Genomic DNA, 12,399 nt, shown 5'->3' with positions numbered 1-12,399 from the left:
CATCAGGGAAATGCCAATCAAAACCACAATGAGATATCACCTCACATCTGTCAGAATAGCTTTCATCAAAAAGACAACAAGGGCTTTCCTGGTGGCACAGTGGTTGGGAGTCTGCCTGCCAATGCAGGGAACACGGGTTCGAGCCCTGGTCCAGGAGGATCCCATGTGCCACAGAGCAACTGGGCCCTAGGGCCGCAGCTGCCGAGCCTGCACGCTGGAGCCCGCGAGCCACAACTACCGAGCCTGCACACCACTGCTGCTGAAGCCCGTGCACCTGGAGCCCGTGCTCTGCAACAGGAGAAGCCACCGCAGGGAGAAGCCCATGCACTGCAGGGAAGAGTGGTCCTCACTCTCTGCAACTGGAGAGAGCCCGCGTGTAGCAACAAAGGCCCAACACAGCCAAAAATAAATAAAAATAAAATAAATTTAAAAAAAAAGACAACAAATAGCAAGTGTTGGCAAGGATGTAGAGAAAAGGTAACACTCCTGCACTGTTGGTGGGAATGTAAATTGGTGCAGCCAAACAGTATGGAGGTTCCTCAAAAAATTAAAAATAGAACTACCATATGATCCGGTAATTTCACTTCTGGGTATTTACCAGAAGAAAACAAAAACATGAATTTAAAAAGATATATGCACCCCAATGTTCATTGCAGCATTATTTACAATAGTCAAGATATGGAAACAACCAAAGTGTCCATCAATAGATGAATGGCTAAAGAAGATGTGGTGTGTACACACACACACACACACACACACACACAGTGGAATATTACTCAGCCATAAAAAAGTAAATCTTGCCATTTGTGACAACATGGATGGATCTAGAGGGTTTTATGCTAAGTGAAATAAATCAGACAGAGAAAGACAAATAGTCTATGATCTCACTTATATGGGGAAAGTCAAAAAAACAAAACAAAACAAAATGAAAACAGACTCATAGATACAGAGAACAAATGGGTGGTTGCTAGAGGGGAAGGGTTGGGGGTTGGATGAAATAGGTAAAAGGAATTAAGAAGTACAAACCTCCAGTTATAAAATAAATAACCCATGGGGATGTAACATACAACATAAGGAATATGGTCAATAATATCGTAATAACTTTGTATGGGGCCAGGTGGTTACTAGATCTATCACGGTGATCACTTCATAATGTATGCAAATGTCAAGTCTCTATGTAATACACCTGAAACTAAGGTAATATTGTACATCAACTGTATTTCAATATTTTAAAAAAGAATGTGTATAATCATGTAAAAGCGCATATTACAATAACAGTTCTTTATAAGTTAATAAACTTTGGTTTTGTTTTTGTATTTAGGAAAGGTTTTAGATTTACAGAAGAATTGTACAGAATTCCCATAAACCTCCTCCCATCCCAGACACAGACATAGTTCCCCCTACTATTAACATCTTACGTTAGCGTGAGACATCTCTTACAATGAATGAATGAATATTGATGCATTATTATTAACTAACGTCTATAGTTTGCATTCAGGTTGAGTCTTTGTGTTGTATATTCTCTGAATTTTGACAAATGGGCAATGTCATGTATCTATCATCACTGTATTTTACAGAATGGTTTAACTGCCCTAAGGATCCCCCTGTGTTTCACCTACTCATGTGCTCTCCCCATCCCAAACTCTTGACAACCAGAGATATTTTTACTCTCAATAGTCTTGCCTATTCCAGAATGTCATATAGTTGGAAACATACAGTATGTAAACTTTTCAGATTGGTTTCCTTTACTTAGTAATATACTTTTGGTTCCTCCATGTCTTTTTGAGGCCTGATGGTTCATGTCTTTTGTTGCTGAATAGTATCTCACTGCATGGAAGAAAAATCATAAAACCTTATTGAAGGACATATAAGAAGACCTAAGTAAATGGAGAGTAAGCCCATGTCATGTTCAGGGTTAGCAAGACTAAATATCGTCACATCATCTACAAAATTCAATGAAGTTCCAATAAAAATTCCAATGGGAGTTGTCATAGAACTTGAAAAACTGATTCTAAAATTCATGTGGAGGAATAAGTGTTTAAAAATAACCAAAACATTTCTAAAGAAGAAGGAGGAAGAAGAGAGATGTCTTCAGTATACATGAAGACTTAAAAAGCCATAGTAATTGGGCAGAGTGATATTAGGGCAAGTGTAGACAAATAGATCAAAGTAAAATAAAGCAAGCCCAGAAACAGATCCAAGCATAGGTGGAAACTTAGGTGATAGAGGGAGCATTAAAATCAGAAGGGAAAGATTGTACTGTTTGACAAAAGGTATTGAAATCATCAACCTTCCCTACAGAGATACGGAATCCCTACCTCATACCATACTCACCTCCCACCTGACCTATGGAGTATTCTTACCAAAAACGTTTAACCTGATTAACCATGAGGAAACAATCAGGCAAATCCAAATGGAGGGGGATTCTGTAAGACAGCTGGCCTGGATTCAAAAATGTCAATGTCATAAACACAAGCAAACAAAAAAGACTGAGGAATATTCTAGATGAAAGATTACCAAACAGACACAACGGATTGCAACTAAATGCAATGCCTGATTCTTGTTTGGATTCTGGATTAAAAAAAAAAGAAAAAATTGGTTATAAAGAGCATTATTGAGACAACAGGGGAAAATTGGATATTAGACATTTTTAATGTATACTAGATAATAGTATTCTATCAATGTTAAATTTCTTGAGTGTCATAACTGCGTTAAGTTATGTAAGAGAATGTCTATCTTTAGACGATAGATGCTGAATTATTTAGAATGAAGTCGCTGCAACTTACCCTCAAATGTGTGTGTGTGAGACAGGAGTAAAGCAATTATAGCAAAATGTCAACAATTGGTGAATTGAAGGATTTATGAGTATTAATGACATGAATCTTGCAACTTTTCTGTCGATTTCAAATTTTTCAAGATAAAATTTTAAGAAAACATGTGGACCGTCTATGACCCAACATTGCCTTTTTCATTATATACCTTCAATCAGTTGTATAGGGATCAATGTGGAGAGAGTGAAAAAAGCACCTTGCAAGATGTTAAGTTCACTATTATTCCATTTGTGTAGAAATAAAAACCAGGAAATAATGTTATTAATTTTGTGGCTACACCTCAATTTCATGATTTGTTTATCTGTGGATAGGGAAGGAAGGCTGGAAATAGGGCAGAAGAAGCGTCAAGGAAGAATTCCAATTCAATCTTTAAGGCTTTAATTCTAAAAAATAAAATAAAATAAAAGCCAATATGGACAAAATCTCAAAGAAAGAGATAAAAATTATTTTTAATCAGAGCTATTTTAAATATTATTCTTAAGAATAGAAATCATTCTGAAAAGTGGTTATCTTGGGGGGATTCTGATTCACTTTTAACTTTATGCATTTCTGGATTGTTTTTTAAGGCTTTTATCTCCCTCTCTGATGATGAGAAAAGAAAAAGACAGTATCTGTATTGTGTCAAGGACTATACCAGTCAAAGCAGGGCCTGCCAATCTGAATAAAGGGTCCTTCTAAGCTCACGGGAGGCTCTGGTTAGCTGTGTGACCTTGGCCAAGTTCCTGGATCACTGTCTGAATAGCCCTTTCCCCCATGGAGTTAATGCCTATGTTAGACGGGATAAATCATGTGTTGCGCTTAGCAGGGTGCACAGCAAGTACCCACAAACGTTAATTCTACCATCATTATTGTGACTGCTGAGTTATTAGTCCCCAGCCTGTGCTGGCTGGGCGGGGCCTCCCTCTCCCCGCTGCTGCTCCGGGCGTATCTATCCCGGCACTTTTGCAGTGTTTTCGGTGGTGTGCTCACTCCTCCAGCATTAGACTCTGAGCTCCTTGAGAGCAAGGACCTTCCCGCACCGCCCCCTCCGTTATTCATCTCTGTACCTGCCTCTCAGCCCAGCAGCTAGCACACAGTAGGTATTCAGGAAATAATGATGGTAGGTATTCAGAGATGAATGACACCACCTGATTTCTGGCCGCTGGTCCCCACTCTCAGAACTCACTTCCAGAAGTACATCTGCTTCCCTGACGGCTCCAGTACCTCCCCCTCTGACCACCTTCCTCCCCATCTGTTTTCCTAGGCATCCCATCCATCCCCAGGCTCTGCGTTCAGGCCTCTGCCTCTGTCAAGACTGAGGACCCCAGGGACTAAAATAGCCGAGTTACTTAGCAGACTGTCGGATCCTTAAGAAAGTTCTGAGCTCAGGACCCAGGAGGTGGGTGGGTGGGGGTGATCCCTCCAGGCTTGAGGAGATTAGCAAAGCCTGTGAAACCGGATAAGGCTGTGACCTGGATAATTCAGGACTCACATCAACCCTCATTGGAATTCTCTGGGTGACTGCCCAGGCTTGTTTGGCAGGAGAGCCAGTTCCAGGCTCCAGGCTTTTGCTGGACTTCCTGCACCTGCCAGGGCAGCTGTGGGCTGAGCAGGCGGATGCCCGGCTGGGTCTGGGCAGAAGTTCCTTCTCAGCACCTCCAGGCCTGTCTTCACCACTCGTTCTCATTCACGACTTTAAGAATCTGGAAGCCTAGAATCCATTGGGATCCGCAGCCCGTGGACCCCAATGTTGTGGCTGCAGGAGGGGAGCCAGCAGGGCCTGGGGCTCCAGGCTCTGCCCGATGACGCTGCTCGTGGGAACAGGAGCTGAGGCCAGGCCAGAGAGGTCAGTTGTGGGCATGGAGGCTGCAGGCCAACCAGCTGGAGTGGGTGAGACTGGAGAAGATGGGGTCCAGGAAGCCAAAGAGGGGGCCCTGGGAGGGGTGGGCAAGGCACAGACCCTGTAAGAGGAGATCCCTCGGGCTGCAGGGTCCTTTACCCAGAATGTGTCAAACCTTGTGAGCTGTGTCATTCTTAAAGAGGCAAGGCCACACCTAAAGGGAGATGGAGGTTACCCAGAAGATCATTCCTAAGATTAGGGGCAAAGCTGGGCAGGGTTATCCGTAGAATTCAAGTTGGGACTTCTGTTCGTGTTAATCTGAGGCCTTGCCGGAATTTCTCTTTAACTTAAACCAAACAAAACTATTCCTTTTTGGGAAAAGGAATTATCAACATCTACTTAATATTCCTTAACTTCTACTAAACTCCTCTGTATGCCATACACTTTGGTACATGTGGAGAGGAATACAGAGATGGGGAAGATGCTGTTCTTGGCCCGTATAGGGAGATCTTTCTTCTCCTTTCCTCTATCTCTCCCTACCCCTCCCTCCCTCCACTCCCAGGCTGTCTTCTCTGGAAGGCAGTTTAGCTTTGGGCTGAGCAGACATGGCCTTGGGAGTCAAACTAACGAGGTTCAACTCAGAGCTTTGCCACTTAGCAGCTGTCTGGTTTGGGTAAGTCATTTCTTTTCCTTTGAGCCTCGCTGTCCTAATCTGCAAACTGCATCTGACAGTAGTGCCTCCCTCATAGGATCACTTTAAGGATAAATGGGGTAAGCCACATAAAGGACTTAGCGTGGTGTCTGTGCTTAATAAGCATTAGCTATTTCTATTAGTCATTCAACAAACATTTTTTTTCTAGGGCCCAATCTGTGCCATACTGTGTACTAGATGCTGCCAGGGGTAGAGATGAATGAGACATCCTCCAGGATTCATAGCCTAGTTTGTTTATTCATTGATTGATTCAGTTAGACAGTCAATAAATATGTATTAAGCCCTATGTTGGGTGCTGGAAAGTCAAAAGTCCCCAAGTTGCTCCCTGTCTGGTGGGGAGACGTTGTAATGTACTGTGATTGATGCTATGATGTGGGAGCTCACAGGCTGCTGGAAGAACACAGAGAAGCAGAACTTTTCCAGTTTGGGGCAGGACGATGGGTCCAGAAGAAGGCTTTTTGGCAAAGGTAGACCTAATTTCCTTATTATTTCTCCAACTCATAAGCATGCTTCTGTTCCAGGACCTTTGTACTTCCTTTGCCTGGAGCCTTCTTCTCCAGGGTGTCCCCACAGCCTGCTCCCTCCCCTCCTTCATGTTCCCTCTGCCCTGAGATGTTTCCTGGCCACCCTATTCAAACTGTCTGCTCCCACCATCAGCCCTCTTCCCCACAACACACAGACACACACACACACACCACTCTCCTCCTTTCCTGATTTTTCTCCACAGTGTTTATCAACACCTGCCAAACTCTATATATTTTATTTATTGACTTGTCTATTTCTGTCTGCTCCCACCAGAATGCAAGGTCTCTGGGGGCCATGAGCGTGGAGTTCTCATCTGTTTTGTTCATTGCTTTTCCCCAGAACAGAGTTTGGCACATAGTAGGTGCTCACAAAAGAGTTACTGAATGCTAAGCATGTTAAATCTAGAAAGAGGAGAAGGAATAGAGGAAGAGAAGAAAGTGGGGGGGGGAGTAAAAGAAGAAAGAGAAGGAGGAAAAAAGAGAGAGAGAGAGGGAGGCGAGTAGGGGGTGGAGAGAGAGAGAGAGAGAGAGAGAGAGAGAGCACAAGACGGTGTGTCTGAGAACTGGAAGGGGTTGGCATCAGTCTCCTTCCCAGCAAAGCGCTGGGTTGTGTGCAGATCCAAGGCAAGCCTGGAGAGGCGTGGCAGCAGGTCCTGATCGGCCACGGACCTGCCGGGTTACTTTGGCAGCTTGTGGCCCGTGCTGTCATAGAGGTGAGACCGATCGACCCAGGAACAGAAGGGGAGGCCGTGAACTCTGCCAGGCAGATATCAGGGAGGCGTCTGGAAGAGGTGGCTCCTCCCCTTAAGCTCTGGGAAGGAGTTCAAACGTCCTTCTAGGTGCCGCGGGCATTCTAAAGCCCTGTTCTCATCTCCCCCATGCTAACAGGCGCCGGATCACCATCTCTTGATTTCGCTTTGCGTCTGTTTCCTTAGTGCCTCACTGCAGCTCTGTCCGCAGGACTTGCTCAGGAAATGGTTGCTGGGTTGGATTGGGGTTGAAGACAAGCGGATTGGCCTGGAATCGTGAGTATCTCAGGATCAGGAGCCTAGAAGCTTTGCTCTTAGGTCTCGGATCTTGCCAGTCAGAGCCATAGGTTGTTCTAGGGTTTCTCCTGCCTCCAAAAAAGAGGTGGCATTACTGCATGGAAGAACAGTAGGCTTTTACCAGGTGAAAAAGAGAGTGATGTTGGTGCCTCCATTCCAGATGGAGGGACCAACAGAAACAGAGTCAGAACGGAAGACTCGTTCAGGGAATGTTTCCCGAGAACGAACAGCTGAATTGATTTTTCAAAGACAAAGCAAAACATGTCCTTGCTACCAAGTAGGTGTTTGGATTGCATTTTTAGCAAAAGTTTTGGTGAAAGTTGAACTTGAGCCTGTTACATATGTACCAATAGACTGAGACCAAGACTGGGCTGGCTGTGTGTGTCTTTAGAGTAAACTGCCAACCTACAGAATGGCTGAAATCCAGTGAGGCTGCTACTCCCTCCGGAGTTAATTGGTTTACCAATCCAATTGCTGTTACTCCACAAATAAGTATCAACCAGCGAATATGTATTAGGCTTTGGGCTAGTGGCTGATAATGTGATGAAAAGCAAGACTGACAAGTTTCCTGCTCTCTAGGGGAAGGGGTAGGAGACGGATGTCATAAAAAAGTAAAGAAATACATCAAAGAGAGTGAAAGATGATGTCAAAGTGCTGTGAGGGCTGTCGAGTTGTAGAAAGGTGAAATGGGCATGAGAAATTGCTAAATTACTTAGGTTTGGCTAGGTTAATGGGAGAAGTTAAAGTTAGCTGAATGTTGATAATTGGCAAAAGCTTATAAAGGGAAAAAAATCCAATTTAGTAGTTTATTGAGTTGGGTCAGAATATTTCTATGATTTGTTGGTTTAATCTTGAGGAATATGATCACTGAATGTGAAATCATTTCAACTATATAGAATTTTCATCATTTGTACCTAAGTAGATAAATCATCTGTATATTTGCAGAAGGAAAAAAAATTTTTGTTGAATAATATATTGCATACAACATCAAAAAAAAGATGGTGGTAAGTGCTGTGCAGGGGGAAAACAGTGATATGGGATTAATGGGAGGAGGAGGAGCTACCTTGGGTAGATGGTCAGGGAGGGCCTCCTGGAAGAGGTGTCATTTAAGATGAGACCTAGAGGATTAGGAATGAAGAGCACCATGTCTTGCTAAGTATCAGTATTCTAGGCAGGGGGAACGGCAAGTGCCAAAGTCCTCAGTAGAAAAGCTTGGAATGTTCAGGAACAGGTTAACATGAGAGCACCCACTGTCACAGAAGGTCGGCCCTGGAGCTCATCCAGCCCGTGTCCGACTTAATGTTGCTCTTTGCAACATCCCTGGACATGACTTGGGCATGAATCAGTGCTGGGGCAGGACCCCCAAGAAGGTGGGGAGCAGAGAATATTTGATAGATTTTTCCATGCCATAGAGCAACTGAAGGGGTCCTGAGTTTTCTGGGTTTTTTTTTTTTCTTTTCAATCGTGGTAAAATGTAATATTTTTTCTACACTTTTACAAACCTATGAACCTAATCTTCGTAACTGGCATGACTGACTTCATGTGTTTCTGATGAGGCTCTCGTGTTCCCAACACCTAAAGAAAGCTCCTTTTCCTGTGGAATCATGTGAGGGCGTGACTCCCCCCCACCCCGTCCCCCCTGCCCCTACTACAGTTCTGTTACTAAAAAGTGGTAAATAAAAAGTGTCCCTGGAGACAGGAAACTCACCACTCCCAAGACAGCTCATTATTTCCCCAGGACACTGGAGTTGCTAGAAAAATCTTTCTTGTCTCTAGCTCAAACCTGACTCCTTGGGGTGCCCACACTTGGGGCCAGCTCTGCAGTGGAGCCACGTGGGACAACGATGCTGCTTTTTACCCCTGAATATCCTTCAGAAGTTTGGAGACAGAGGCTGGGTACCCCAAACCCCCTTCCAAACACCAGTCGGCCCCCATTCCGTCTATCTGACAGGCATCCTGTGACCCAGACACCCCCAGGTTTCAAGAAGCCCTCCTGGAGACGGGGCTCAGGAACAAGCACTCCCCTCCAGGTAAGGTCAGCTAGGACCTCATTCTGGGCACCCACTCCTGCCGTCACTGCCGACACAGCTGTTGCTTTTGTGATCTGACTGGTACCAGGCTTGGGGACCATACATATGACGGCTGAGCTGTGTCACCCACCCCTGTCCTTGTGTGCTTCAGTTCTGGGGATCTTAGGATAAGACCTATTCAGTCTCTTCTTACTGAAGTCACATCATCTTGCTGTTGATCGAGGTCATTCTGGGACACTCAGCAGAAGAGTAAAACTCCTTAGCCTGACACCCAAGACTCTTTGTTGACACACCCAGTTGCATCTCTTCAGCTAGCCTTTCCCGCCATTCCTCAATTCCTACTGTACACGTGGGAACTTCCGTTTTCTGAGAAGTCAAGAGCGCGCATGTCCGTCTTTCCTAGGAAGAAGAGCAAACATGAACTGAGCCTTTACTCTGTGTCAGCGCAATCCTAAGCGCCTGCCATGTGTCAGCCCAGAACATAGGGATGAGGCAGGTAAAATGACTCACCCCGTTATTCAGGTGCGTAAACTGAGGAGCAGAGCACTTGCCCGAGGTCACAGCTAATAAGTGGCACTTCCAGAAAGCGGGCTCTTAGCTACCAAGCATCCTTGCCTGGTAAGTGTGTGTTCCCAGCTCTACATTCAGTGACATGATGTGAGTTGCATGAAATTGCTCAGGGTGAGAGTATTTACACGACAGAAATTGGCAAATGTTAAAAATCAGGGCTTTTTACCCCCCTGGAGGGTCATTTATTAAATATTTACTAGAATATCGCTGCCTAACACCCTCAGCTACCCCATCTGTTTGCAGTTCCCTGAATGAGCCCTTATAATTTATGCCTATGAGTCCTGCATGTGCTGTTCCTTCTACCTGAATGCCCTTCCTCACATTCTTGTCCTGGTGAACTCCGATCCACTTTCTCTCGCTCTCTTTTTTTTTTCATTTTTAAAAATTGTGGTAATATACACATAACCTAAAATTTACCATCTTAACCATTTGAAGTATGTAGTTCAGTGGCATTAACTACATTTATAGTGTCGTGCAACCATTACCACCAACCATCTTCATAACTCTTTTCATCTTATAAAACTAAAACTCTGCATCCATTAAACATTAACTCCCCATTCTCCCTCCCCCAGCCTCTGGCAACCACTATTCTACTTTCTGTTTCTATGATGTTGATTAAGTATCTCATGTAAATGGAATCATACAGTCTTTTTCTTTTTTTCATCAATTTATTTTATTTTTGGCTGCATTGGGTCTTTGTTGCTGCACACGGGCTTTCTCTAGTTGCAGTGAATGGGGGCTACTCTTCGTTGCGGTGCGCAGGCTCTCGGCGCGCAGGCTCAGTAGTTGTGGCTTGCGGGCTCTAGAGCGCAGGCTCAGTAGTTGTGGTACAAGGGCTTAGTTGCTCCGCGGCATGTGGGATCTTCCCGGACCAGGGCTCGAACCTGTGTCCCCTGCATTGGCAGGCGGATTCTTAACCACCGTGCCACCAGGGAAGCCCAGTCTATGTTTTTCTGTGACTGGTTTATTTCAGAATTCCCTCCCCGTTTAAGGCTGAATACTATTCCATTGTATGTACACACCACATTTTACCTATGCACTCACCTGTCTGTGGACGCTTGGGTTGCTTCCATGTTTTAGCTACATGAAGAATGCTGCTATCATCATGGTTGTACAAATATCTCTTTGAGACTCTGCTTTCAATGCTTTTGGGAACACATCCAGAAGTGGAATTGCTGGGGTGTATAGTAATTCTACTTTTAACTTTTGAGGAACTGCCATATACTGTTTTCCACAGCAACTGTACCGTTTTACATTCCTACCGACAGTGCACAAGGTTTCCAATTTCTCAAACCTACTTTTAGAGATTCAGTCCGGGTGCCTCCTCTTCTAGAAAGCCCTCAGTGACCTCTTCATCCTGGGATGGGTTCCTTTAATGTGCTTATAGTACATTTACTGAGCAACTACTATGGACTAGGCTCTGAGCTGAGCACTTCAAACACGTGTTTGCAGAAGAGATGGTTTCTGCTCTCAAGGCACTCCCTGTCCCATTACCGATGAACACATGTGGGATCTTCCCGGACCGGGGCACGAACCCCTGTCCCCTTCATCAGCAGGCAGACTCTGAACCACTGCACCACCAGGGAAACCCTACTAATTCCATGTTTTAAAGTCACTTGGTAGGACAAGCAAAGCATTTCCAAGGTCTGGGCTGGGAGTTTATTGTTGCCCTGGGCTGAATGTTTATTGTTGAGTGAGAGTTAGTGCCAGATACTGCTTGACCTGGGATATCTTGGGACATCTGCCTAGAAATAAGACCTAAATCCCTGTACACGGATAACTCACCTTGAGAGAGGGGTAGAGAGAGAGGAGCAGGTCCCTTGAAAACATCTGCATTTGGGGGTCAACAGAGATGGGGGGTGAGCCGCCGGAGGAGAGATGGCAGACTGTGGCCTCTTGAAGGCCAGAGGGAAAGAGTTTCAAGAAGGAGGAGGTGATCAGTGGGATGGAGTGTTCAAGAGAAGCCCAAGCTTGGGCAATGCCAGGCTTTGGGGGATCCCTGAGAGCCGGCTTAGGGATGTAACAAAAGGTACGCAGCAAGGGGTTCAGAAGAGAGTGGGTGATGGACAAGAGGAGGTGTCTCTGTCCTGAATTTTGGCTTTTAGAGGAAAAAGAGCTGGAGAGAGGTCAGCAGAGGCAAGCGATGTTTTCCTTTTTTTTTGTTTTGGCTTCCTTTTGTTTGGTTTAGGATGGTGAAGCTTGTATATACCTGTAGGCAGCGGAAGGAATTGGTTGAGAAAAAGAAATGAAAATGCAGAACAGAGAGGACTTTTCCCCACAGCAGTTACTGCCCTTGGACGTACTGTATATTTACTGGATGCCTTTACTATCTGTTTTCCCAACCAGAAGAGAAGCTGTCCTATTCACAGTGGATCCCCAGCAGTAATCTGGCAGGGATTAGACACTCGAGAAGTACTTTCCGTATTGAAATGAATTCACAGCGTTCCTGCGGGTGCCTCGTGCTTAGGTCCTGGGAAGAGAAGGGCTCATCGGAGCCCAAGGAGGGGCTCCTCTCTGATAACTGCCGTGAGGGGAGGGGGAGAGAAAAGGGAGTCAAGAGCAAGGAGAGGAAGGAGCTCACACCCACATCTTCTCAGAAAATTGTGTGTTGAGGGGGGGTGTGTCAGGGAAAATGGGCCATGGATGGAGAATAACCCTGACTGTGGTTATTCCCTCCTCTGTGTCTCTCCCGGAAGCCTCCCAGGCGCCTGGCGTGCTTCAGGAAATAGCTACTTCTGAGCGCAGACAGGAAAGATATCCCCAGGGGTCTTGAGGGGTGAAGTAAGGCTTTCTGTGGGAGTTACCATGCATCCTGGAGCTGGCCCAGGTGGGGTGTAAGAGGTGGGCAGGGAGGCCCTTAAAACCAG

General features: G+C 45.2%; 1 long non-coding RNA gene across 1 annotated transcript; it reads left to right on the top strand.

The window, feature by feature from the left end:
* Positions 1–6,759: 6,759 nt before the first annotated feature.
* LOC132515162 (uncharacterized) lies at positions 6,760–11,941 on the top strand. The gene is made up of 3 exons (XR_009539070.1): positions 6,760–6,911; positions 8,709–8,962; positions 11,879–11,941. It is a non-coding gene; the product is annotated as an uncharacterized LOC132515162 (long non-coding RNA).
* Positions 11,942–12,399: the final 458 nt, after the last annotated feature.

The sequence above is a fragment of the Lagenorhynchus albirostris genome, chromosome 2 (genome assembly GCF_949774975.1).
Source record: "Lagenorhynchus albirostris chromosome 2, mLagAlb1.1, whole genome shotgun sequence".
In the NCBI taxonomy this organism is placed as follows: Eukaryota; Metazoa; Chordata; class Mammalia; order Artiodactyla; family Delphinidae; genus Lagenorhynchus; species Lagenorhynchus albirostris.
This window is presented reverse-complemented; position numbering and strand designations above follow the sequence as displayed.